This window comes from Eumetopias jubatus, unplaced genomic scaffold (assembly GCF_037043125.1).
Source record: "Eumetopias jubatus isolate StellerSeaLion01/CBP00866 unplaced genomic scaffold, mEumJub1_p1.0 scaffold_3, whole genome shotgun sequence".
Taxonomy (NCBI): domain Eukaryota; kingdom Metazoa; phylum Chordata; class Mammalia; order Carnivora; family Otariidae; genus Eumetopias; species Eumetopias jubatus.
In genome coordinates this window covers 123,609,353-123,621,057 of record NW_028274809.1, presented here as the reverse complement: position 1 = coordinate 123,621,057, position 11,705 = coordinate 123,609,353, and positions in this window count along the sequence as shown.

Sequence of the window (11,705 nt, the reverse complement as noted above, 5' to 3'; positions counted from 1 at the left end):
ACCAACCCTGGTCTGCCTTCTGCTCCTCAAACACACCAACCCTGAGCCCTGCTTAGGGCTCTGCAGGAACAGCTTACTGTGCTTGAAAAATTCTTGCCCTGGGTTTTTGGCTGGCTGCTAACTTTTGTCACTCAAGTAATAGCTTAAAATTACCTTGAAAAGCAGCTTTTCAAGCAAGTCCCTCCTAGATCCCTCCCGATCTCCTCACCCTATTTTATTTTTATCATCACACTTAGCGCTAGCTCATAATTTTTCATTTATCTGCTTATTGTCTCTGTATCCTCAAAATAGAATGTAAGTTCCAAGAAGACAGAGACCCGATTTGTCTTATTCAACCCATATCCCCAGTGCCTAGCACAGCATGTAACATACAGTAGGCTGTCAATACATGTGTCTTGCAGGAACCATGAAGAAATCCTCATGAAGACAGCATATACACAGACTAATAATACTAGCAAATATTTATCCAGGGCTTGCCACATGCCTAAGCACTTTACATGTATGATTGATTCTCCTAATCCTCACGATGGCTCTCGGAATTCTATTACACATTATCCCATTTAACAGACAAAGGCCTGGAGCACAGGCGGGAAAAATGACTTGCCCACGACCACACCAAGGCTAAGGAGTTGCCTGGAGAACCCCAAAGAAAGCCCAAATTCTGGGACATAAATGGTACTGAGTCCAAGCCAGTTTCTGGAAGGTAGTCCCTGTGAGGCTTTTTGTTATCTGTGGTTGCTTGGTTTCATATCATTTGTAGAGTTCTGGTGATATGTTAGGAGGAAAGAGAACCAACCATGATTTGGCAAGAATTATGAGAGAGCCAAAGACAGAAGAGGAAGGAGGCCAGCGAAGACCTCAACAAACCACTGTCTTCTGTGTCCACCCATCTGTCCATTCGTCATTCACTCAACACACGTGTTTTGAGCACCAAACCACTGCCGGGAACTATTCTAGGCACGTTTGTCCATCAAGAGGTGTTAAGAACTATAGAGGCACAGAAGCAAGGTGGAGGAATATGGAGTGCCAAGGCTAGAATGCTGCTTTATAGGCTTCCTCAGGGCGTCTGGGAGCAGGGAATGCTAGCTATGGGGATAGCAAGCATAGAGGCCCTAAGGCTCGGGAACGTACCTGGTATATCTGGAAGATAAGCAAGGAATGGGTCTGAGACAGAGAGCAGTGGGGAGGGACAAGGTCAGAGGAGCAGAGAGAGGCCTTACAGGTGTTGTAAGGTATTTGGATTTTACTCTCACTCCATGGGAAGCAATGGTTTGGCTTAACAAGTTTAGAGAATCGATCCCGCTGCTCAGAGACCATGGGGGCACCAGCAGAAAGCGGAATACCAACTATGGCAGGCGTTCTGCCCCCTAGTGGACATTTGACAATGTCTGGAGACATTTTTAGTTGTCCCAACTTGAGGTGAGAGGGGAGGGTGCAAGTGGCGTCCAGTGGGTAGAAGCCAGCGATGCTGCTGACCATCCTACAGGGCACACAAAGCCCCCATCGGAGAATTACCCAGCTCGGAATGTCACTAGTGCTGAGGTTGAGAAATCCCGAGTTCAGAGATTACTACAATAATCAAGGCAAGAGATTTACTCATCAAATGGGTACTAAGCATCCACGATGTGCCAGGCAATGCACCGGGAACTGAAGATACCACAACAAACAAAACAGACAAGGTCTGTGCCCTCACAGAGCTCACGCTGCAGCGATGGTGGAAGCTCAGAACAGGGTGGAGAAGAGATGGCAGGGCGCGGATGGCCGGACTTTTTAAATGTCTGTTGAAGGCAAAACTGACAGTTTGCTCAGAACTGGATATGCAGAAAGAAGAGTCAGAGCTGACCCCAATGCTTTGTCCCGAGCAATTAGTACAGAGTTGCCATGTATTAAGACAAGGACCCCTGGAGGAGAAAGCCATTTGCGGTTTGGAGCAATCAGAGGTTCTGTTTTGGATACATTAAGTAGACGTGAGGGAAACTAGATATTTTAGTCTGGAAGTTTAAAAAAAAAAAAGGCCTGGAGGTAAAAAAAAAAAAAAGAGAGAGAGAGAGAGAGAGACAAAATCTTAGAAATTGGCAAATGTAAAGAGGAATACTCAGGGATTCAGTTTAAATGTAAGAACATGCCCAAGAGATCCTCACACCAAGCCTGAGCTCTCCCCCATGAGGGTGCTGGGCAGGAACTGGCAACAGAGGATGAGTTGGGAAGACAGCAGGTGGGCAGAGTCTTGTTGGAAGCCGAATGAAGAAAATGTTCCAGGAGAAGAGAGTGGTCAAACCATGCTAGGTAAGTGATCTCATTCAAGGAAGAAACTCTAAATACCACCCAGCCCCATTTCTAACACTATAAATTATTCTGGTGAGCCCATCACAAAACTTGATCTGCCTATTGCTGCCTTATCTATTCAGTCCCTCCAGGATAACTACTGAGCCTGTATCCTGATCAATAAATTAAACTGCATGTTGCATAAGATGCAAAAATGATTAATACATAATTTCTGTCCTCATGAAGGTTTCTATCTACTAGAGAAAACACAACATCCACAAAAGCTTCTGTCACATCAAAAGAAGGAATTAATCCATTGGTACTCACTGGGTATCTACTAAACCCATAGCATTCTTGTGGTTAAAAAGCTCTTTCTGCCCACGGGTGCTGTCCCGGGCTTTAATAAAGCCACCTGCTTGCACCAAAGACGTCTGGAGAATTCTTTCTTGGCCACTGGCTTCGAACCTAAACGTCTGGGCGCCTGGGTGGCTCAGTGGGTTAAGGGTCTGCCTTCGGCTCAGGTCATGATCCCAGGGTCCTGGGATCGAGCCCCACATCTGGCTCCCTGCTCAGCGGGAAGCCTGCTTCTCCCTCTCCCACTGCCTCTGCTTGTGTTCCCTCTGTCAAACAAATAAATAAAATCTTTAAAATATATATATATATATATATATATATATATATATATATATACATACATACAAGAGAAATGTAAGACAAAGGCTTTTGTCTCATGGAATTTACAATACAGTCGAGGAGACTGGGGTAAACACAAATGAAATATTTAGAGAAGAAATAAAGGTAAACCACTATAGTGTAAAGTGGGAATGCCTTAGGTGTTTGAAGAAGGAGGAAACCATTCATATTTAAAGGCTCTCTTCATGAACTTCAGCCTGAAATACTTCCCTTTTGCTGTGGTTCACGTATGTGTGGGGGATGGGAGTCACACGGAAGTTGGGGATCAAGCAAGAGGATGTGAATAAATCAGCATCTGACCATGACAACCTCTGAGAAAGTGGCCCCAAAGCATGCTGGCCACCCGCTGCTGGTCGGAGGAGACTTCTAGATGTTCAGCCTCATGATTAAGCATCTATTAGGACTGACAATGGAAGTGGAATTCAGGCCAACATGGAGCTGAGATATCTTGGTGTCTCTTCACATTCATTAGCTCCCAGCTGTTATTTCCCCCAGGAGTAACCAGATAAAAGAGTTTTTGCATTTGAAATGTCGAGGCATTGGAAAAATCAATTTCCACACCATTTTCTCCCTCAGTCTGATATAGTAACCCAAAATACTTCTCAGTTTTGCATACCCAAACATTACAGTGGGAAGTTCATGCATTTCTGCATAATGTAACCAAATCCTCATATTATACTGAACCAAGCTTTGGTGCTCACAGGAACTCTTTGTGTAAGGGGCAAATGAGCCTCAAAGGACAATCAGGCACTTGCCTGTTTTAGCCTAATTTCTGGAGTACAGCCTGGGCAGTAAAGCAGTGGCCTGTTGGGCATGGGTAAGTAGAATATGGTGCAAGTTATTATAAAATTTATATGCCTTTTTCTGTACAAATTTCAAACAATTCTTAAGGTAAATGTGTAGTAGAGAAGGGATCAGAGAAACCATATATTCTCTTTTTGTGCTAATTCCTGAAATACTGTTTCATTACAACTCAAGATAGCTCAGAAGGAAGATGGAAGGACAAATCATTTCAAGAAAATATCTACCTCCTCTATCTCCCCTCCTCTTCTTTCTCGAGTCAGTTTGCCTTATCAACAGTAAGATATTTCAATTATCTGTTCTGTCAACATCCCACCAAAGCCAAAGGAAACATGATCATTTGCTCTGGTCCAAATAAATATGGGAGTAGATTATTTTTTTCAAACAGCAAAGGACCATAGAGTCAGAAATTGCCTACGAAGTCTGGAAGGCTTATACGGCCATTATCAGGAAAATTCCTTAAAGTCTCTTTTCTTTAACAAAGAAACATTTAAAAAAAAAGACTCATATTTTTATTTTTCACAGTGTGGAGCCATCCTGTTCTCTTTGAGCCCAGTTTTAAATTGGAAAATTCAGAAAAATGAATTATAAATACCCAAGATCAATTGATTTCTTATGAATGTGATTTTTCTTATCTGACATGTTTTCCATAAATTAGGATAATGTTGCTGTGTTTTTAGATTAAAAGACCCCGTTCAATACGTCTGTCTGAAGAAGAGGAAATGAAACATCTGCTTCAAGCTTCCATTAGGAAGATGACTTATGACAGGCAAACTGTCAGGCAAGGCGTCTGGATTCTGATGGTGCTGGTTTAGATCGTGGTGCTGAAAGTCTTCAAGAATCCAGTGAGAGTCATAGAACCTTACCACAGCCCTTCCCCACCCTCCACCCCCAGGAACAACATGAATGATAGGGATGTACACATGTACAATCCTGAGGATAATTTTAGGGTTTTTGAGCTTCCTCACCCTCAAGCTCCAGACTTGTATCCCACATCCATTGGCTTCAAGCCGTCTGATCTGGGTCAAATGACTTGTACTCTTTTAGGTTCGCTTTCCCCCTTTGTAAAATGGGCATGTAATAATGACATCTACTTCATCGGTTTGTTCTGAAGGTTAAATGAGTAGATATATCTGAAGCCCTTGGCACAATGCCTTGCCCATGATGACAGGTAGCTATTGTTAGCTGTTATTTTCATGCCTGGGCCATGAGGTTAAGATTCCCTGGTTAAAAAGAATAATATAGGTACTTTATAGTTTATTGATACCATTTTTCAAAAAAAACCCATACTACGGGTTTTATGGAGTAAGAGTTAAAAATATGGGTTTACTTTACAATGTTCATAATTTAATTTAAAATAGTTTGACATTGAGCATGAGAGCATGATTTTGTATTAGGGGAAACCTCAACTCTAGGGGCTTTTAGTTGCCCTTAGAAATCCAAGAGCGGGACCCTTGGGTGCCTCAGTTGGTTAAGCGTCTGCCTTTGGCTCAGGTTATGATCCCAGGGTCCTGGGATCAAGTCCCGCCTTGGGCTCCTTGCTCAGTGGGGAGCCTGCTTCTCCCTCTGCCTGCTGCTTACCCTGCTTGTGTGTTCTCTCTCTGGCAAATAAATAAATAAAATCTTTAAAAATAAATTAAAAAAAAAAAAAAAAAAAACAAGGGCAATAGAGAAATTCAACCTCCGAGGGTGGTCAGCTGGCATTATATCAGAAGAGCATCAGCTCTCCCGATCTCAATCGCCACCTGAGGCTTTGAAAATTAAGATAGTGAGTATCAGAAGTGAGTTTCTATTGGTGAAATGAGAGGCTTGCTGGTCTACATTGTGAATATCAGAAATAGGCTCTCGATATTAAAATTAAAAGTATTCAAGTTTTGAGGACTGGGTAGATATTGGGAAGGTGCTCCCCAGCCCATGCGTGCACGGGCTGTAGGAATCCAGCGAGGCCTGAGGCCATGTCCATAAGGATGGCATTGAGTGTTGTAGCTTCTGACCCAAGGAAAGCTTTTAGACAAGAGGTGGAATCCTCAAGCTCACAGTAGTATGAACTGTCCTGGGCCTGCTTTCTAAAGGAATGTTTGTTTAATAAAAGATCTGCATCTGTGGCCAAATTTGGTCTGAGAATTGCTTTCTTAATAACAAGATAATGAGGTTGAGGACATAGCTAATTCTCACCCACCTTAAATGCCCCAGTGCCACCATATACCCCAAATTACCCATGAGTTGTGGTTGGACCTTCTGGATAAAGTCAGTTCACAATGACTTTAAGAAAAGATGTACTTGAATTTGGATCTGGGATATGCTCCTTCCTAGCTCTTTGACCTTGGCCAAATGTCCTCACCTGGGGGTTATTAGAGGCTTAAATAAGATAAGCCCTACAAAGCACAGTGAAAGGGTAGCAAAAGCATTGTCATGGTTATTATTAAGTGTTTAGGGATTCTCATTTCTCCTAATTATAAGTGGCTTTTCAATATCCCTTGATTTTCATTTTCCTTGGTGATTTACACAAAGCTATAAGTCAAAACTGTCCACTCTTATGCTTTTGTAATCTATGTTGCTCTGGTGATTCCTCTACCTCTCTGACTGCTTACTGTCCAATTAGAATAAATGTTCCGCAAGGGCAATCTTGTCCCTCTTTGTCACTGTTGATGCCCAGCACTTAGCCCTAGGCCTGGGATATGGTAGACGTACTCTAGGAACTCAATTACATAGTGATTCTCTTCTCACCCAGGCTCAAAACCAGTTCTCTTTTATCCTCCTTTCCTTCCCCTGTTCCCATGCAGCCATTCATGCTCCCTCTTTGTTATGTATTCATAATGTTACATCTTCCACTCTCTGCTCCATCTGCTCTGCCGCCATCTTAGTCTGGGCTCCATCTTGCATTTAAACCATTGAAATTGTCACCTACCAATTATCTCCAGCTTGTTCCTCCTCCCCCATCTAGTTATTTCCTTTCGTCAACTATCTTCAACAAAGCTGCCAGATTATTCTATTAAAATCTTGCTTCACGCAAGTCATCATTCTCTCAAAAACAAAAACAAACACTTTCCACAACTCTCTACTGAAAGCATCCAGATCCCGTAGACTGGCTGGCAACTCAAGTGTCCACAACCTAACCCATGGCCCTTCCTTTTAGGCAATCTTTCTTTCACTCCAGTCAAAATGGTCTACTCATTATCTCCTATTGATCCCTGTGTTCACAGGCCAGCATTTCTCAAATCTTCTCACCAGTCTCCCTAAATTACAGAGGAGGTTGACTCAAGTACGTAGTGAGATGTTACTTTCTTGTGTTTTATATTTACAGCCATATCAATTTTGCATATGAATTTTCTATACATCTCTTAGTGGTAAGAGCTTTTCTGATGCTATGCTTTAAAATATTCTCAACAGGGGCGCCTGGGTGTTTCAGTCAGTTAAGCAGCTGCCTTCGGCTCATGATCTCAGGGTCCTGGGATCAAGCCCCGCATCAGGCTCCCTGCTGAGTGGGGAGCCTGCTTCTCCCTCTCCTTCTATTGCTCCCCCTGCTCGTGCTCTCTTGCTCTTTCCGTCAAATAAATTAATAAAATCTTAAAAAAAATAAAATAAAAAGGCTTCCAATAATAAATTAATAAAAGTAATAAGTAATGGCTACTTTTTAATTTAATTTTTAGCATTTTATCAAGGTCAGAAACTTAACTTGTTTCATGGTAACACACTAGTTGAGAATCCCTCACTGAACCAATGTGGAACATCCCAGAAAAGTACCCAAGCAATTCTTGACTTCCTGCAGACCCACTTCCTTTCTCTGTCTGGCCTCTCCCATTTAATTCCTCAATAACTGCCTCAGCACAGGGGAAGAATGAAGGCAGGGAACTCAAGAAAGGAAGGGCTTTGAAACAATGGGTTACAATGAGATGAGGTTCAGCCATTAACTATGTTTCCCATGGTCCTCATTAACCCAGGTGACTGAAAGAGAGAGAGGAAGGATTTGTCAGCTGAATCTCAAAATGTTATCGTGGGTTTTGTCCTCTCAGTAGGTACGAACTATGCGCATGCGTGCACACCCACAGACTTTCCCCAGCAACCCCCTCTTCCATCAGGCATTTTGTTGAGGGAAGTTACAAGAACCATCCAGCCTCGTGGTGTCAATCGCATCAGCCAGCACTCTTTTCATACCAGCTGATGCCCTGATAAGTTTAAATATAATTGGGAGGAGCGGGAGAGCCTGTGTGCCCAGTGGGCGTGGCTCTTGGGCTCTAGGTGAGAATAGACATTTCCGGACAATGGCTGTGACCTCGTTCTGGTTGCCACAGTACTGATGTCAAGGATGCAAATGTATATGCAGGGAAGGAAGTCATCTTGCACCACTTGTTCAGCCTTTCGCCATCTTGTTTATTGGCTGAACAGTTATTTATTAGTTTGAATTCTGAGGCTTTTATTTCGGTATGTTTATGCAGTGGCTTCCAGTCTATTAATAGCAAGTCCATTTTTGCAACAGTCTTCAACTATTAAGGCCAACTTCTGTTAAAAATTGTTTCTAAAAATTATCACAAGAGAGCCAGAGTGGTTGCCTTCCAATAGATAAACCTTCTAATATTCTTGAAGCCTGTGCCGACTTCTTTTAGGCAAGTAGGAGTTGTGCCTGCTCGCAGGGCCGCAGGAAATTCTAATGCATATGCCCCATACAGACATTCTGCGCTACCTATCAGCATGGCATCCAAATGCTTAGGCAAGGAAAACAAGAAGAAAGGAGGATAAACTTCTCCTGGGACTCTGGTCTATTGGTGTGCCAAACCAAATTTTTAATTTGGAGAGCAATTCTGCAGAAAATGAATGGAAACTGCTATCTAAACATTTTAATAAGAATAAGACCCCAAGCCAATATGCAGTTGAGTACACTGCTTTCTAGTAATTTCGTTTATACAACAGCTCCACAAGCTGTCTCTCTCCATATTCAGATAACCCTCGCCTCTAGGGTGACCGTAAAAATGATACTTTAATAATGTGCCACAGCTGTGATCAGAAATACTTAATGAAACACTCTTGTGATCCTATGGCAACAAGCTTCAAAGAACTGTTTCCAGATTTAGACAGGACCAGTTTGCTTTTTGTGGTAACTTTCATCGGCACATTTTTCCAAGGTTGTCTGCAAGAAATCATACCTAAAGATAAGTGCTCAGGGTGAGGTCCAGCATTTATTTCAGCTGTGAGGCCTTTCTGGCTCCCACAGAACTTCTAGATCAATAGAAATATAATACAACCTATATATGTAACTTAAAATTTCTCGTAGTCAGACCAAGAAAAGTACAAAGAAACAGGCAAAATTAATTCCAATAATACATTTTATTTAACACCTATATCCATGAGAGTACCATTTCAATGTGTAATCAATATAAAAACAGTATAAATGAGATATTTTACTTTTTTTGTATTAAATCTTCGAATCTGGTGTGCATTTTACATTTACAGCACATCTCAATTTAGAGTAGTCACCTTTTGAGGACTGGTAGCCACCATATTGGGTCATGCAGCTATAAACCAAAAGCTACTGAAGGAGTGGTCTTCAACCATCTGCATCAGGTAAATCCAGAGAATCTTAATCAGAATGTGAATTCCTAGGCCCTATCCCTAACCTACCACATCAGATCTCTGGGAGTGGCACTCACGGGTTCCATAGCTGGAGTTTGGCTTACTCAAGTGTAAGATCACTGATGGGGCTCCCTGTCCCAAATTTGCTCATAGCCCATGAGCCAGCACCACTATGACCTACCACACAGTCACATAAGCCAGTAGACACAAGCACATGACCCACTCTATTCTTCCATTGAATCATTCAGTTATGTGTAGAGCGCTGATTATCGGCCCAGCACTGTTCTAGCCCCTGGGGCTAGAATGATGAGAAACACAGGCCAAATCCCTGTCCTTTGGAAGCTTCTAGTCCTAGTGCAGGAGACGGTAAACAAGTAGAGGACTAAATAAGCGATCTAATTTCAGGTGTTGGAGAAGACAAAGTAAAGTAAGGCTAGAAGGTGGTGGGTGGGACAGAGGAAGGATTGCACTTCTACACAGACGTGGTATGCTGACCTTGGAGGGCTCTGTGAGGAGGTGACCACTGGCAGACTCTGACTACGAGGAGGGAGGGAGCCACAGAGCACCTGGGGGAAGAGCCCTGCATTACAGCCAGCAGCAGGAAGGCCAGCAGGGCTAGAGCTGAGCGAGCCAAGGGGCACAACGCCAAGAGGAACACAGCCGCCAACTGCGCAGGCCCTGGAAGGCCACATCAAGGCATTTAGGGTTTATCCTCAGAGCAATGAAAATGCCCTGGCAGGTTTCGAGCAAGGACATGTGATATAACCCCCTATGGAGCTGGCTATGGAAACTGTCCAGGAGAGACATGTCAGCTCAGACAACAGGGACAGCGATGGGGATGTGTGTTGAGTAGAGCTGGTGGAATCTGGTAATGGCTTGGCTGGGGGGCGAGGGGGAGACAGGGAGGAGTGGAGGGTCAGCAAGTTCTTTTGGGGCCTGAGCAACTGAGTGATGGGTGGGGCATTTACTGAGAGGGATCAACATCGGTGGAGGGTGAATAGAACAAACCATTTGCAGATTATCTCTTTCCGATCAGGGAGATTCTCATTATGAAAATAGCCTATTTTGGTCAAAATGGAAAGGGAGGGGTAAGTTCATTTACTGCTTGTCTCAGCTTCAACTGCCCTTTCACTGTCCTGTTTCCCATAGGGGATATAAAAGGTTATGAAGCTTCCCTGCTCCCTAGGAGTTGGAGGAGACCCCAGCCTCCTTCCACATAGAATTCTCACCCAAGTGTTCACACGTGCACATTCTCTCTCTCTCTCTCTCGCACACACACACACACACATGCACGCATGCACACACACACACACACACACATTCCACCCTGCTTCTGCCCAGAACACGCACAATCTCATCATCCATCCAGCTCCCCTTGGCTCCTCTGAGACTGGAAGACAAGCCAGGTAGTCAGAATCCTAAAATGCTATATAATACAGGCATTAATATATAAATCTCCATATAATCCCCTCCCCTTGAGTGTGAGTAGGGCCTGGATTGTAATTTCACTTAATTACACTATAAGGTAAAAGTGAAGGAATTTTGCAATGTCACTATGGTCCCAAAGCAGTTGACTTTAAGTTCATCAAAAGGGAGCTTGACCTGGGTGGGCCTGACCTAATCAGGAGAACCCCCATAAAAGTGGGTCTAGAGGTCAGAGGTGATAAAGACACCAAAGTTGCTCTCCTGCTGGCCTTAAAGAGGTAAACTGCCATGTTGTGGAGAAGCCCAAGTGTCAGGAAGGGGCTTCCAGGAGCTGAGGGCCTTTGTCCTAGAACTATAAAGAATCGAATTCTGCAAACAACCAGTGAGCCTGGAAGAGAACCCTGAGCCTCAGCTGAGATTGCATCACAGGCCTACATGTTAATTATGGCCCAATGAGACCTCAAGCAGAGGACCAAGCTCAAGCATGGGGACCTCTGACCCAGTGAAATTGTGCGGTGGCAAGTGTATGGGGTTTTGAGCTACTAAGTTCGTGGGAATTTCTTACACAGCCATAGAAAATTAATTGAAAAAGGTAATAATAATAAATATAGCAATAGGAGATAATAATATTCAACATTTATTATATGCTAAACAATTTCAGCTGCTTTATCTTATTATTCTTTACAACAACCCCATCAATTTGGTGCTATTATTATCCCAATTTAATAAATGTGAAACTTGAGGCTTGGGGAGCAGTCACAGAACTGAGGAGGTGACGGAGCGGGGATTGAGCCCAGGCCTAGAACTCTGAAGACAGAAAGTTTGACCACTTTGCAGTGCTGCCTCCAACCAGATGAGGAGCCCCTCGAGCTGGAGTTCTGCACCTGAGACCCTCTTCTTCAGAAGAATGGAGCCTGCTCTACCTGCATCTCAACTCCTTAATGCCCTCGGTC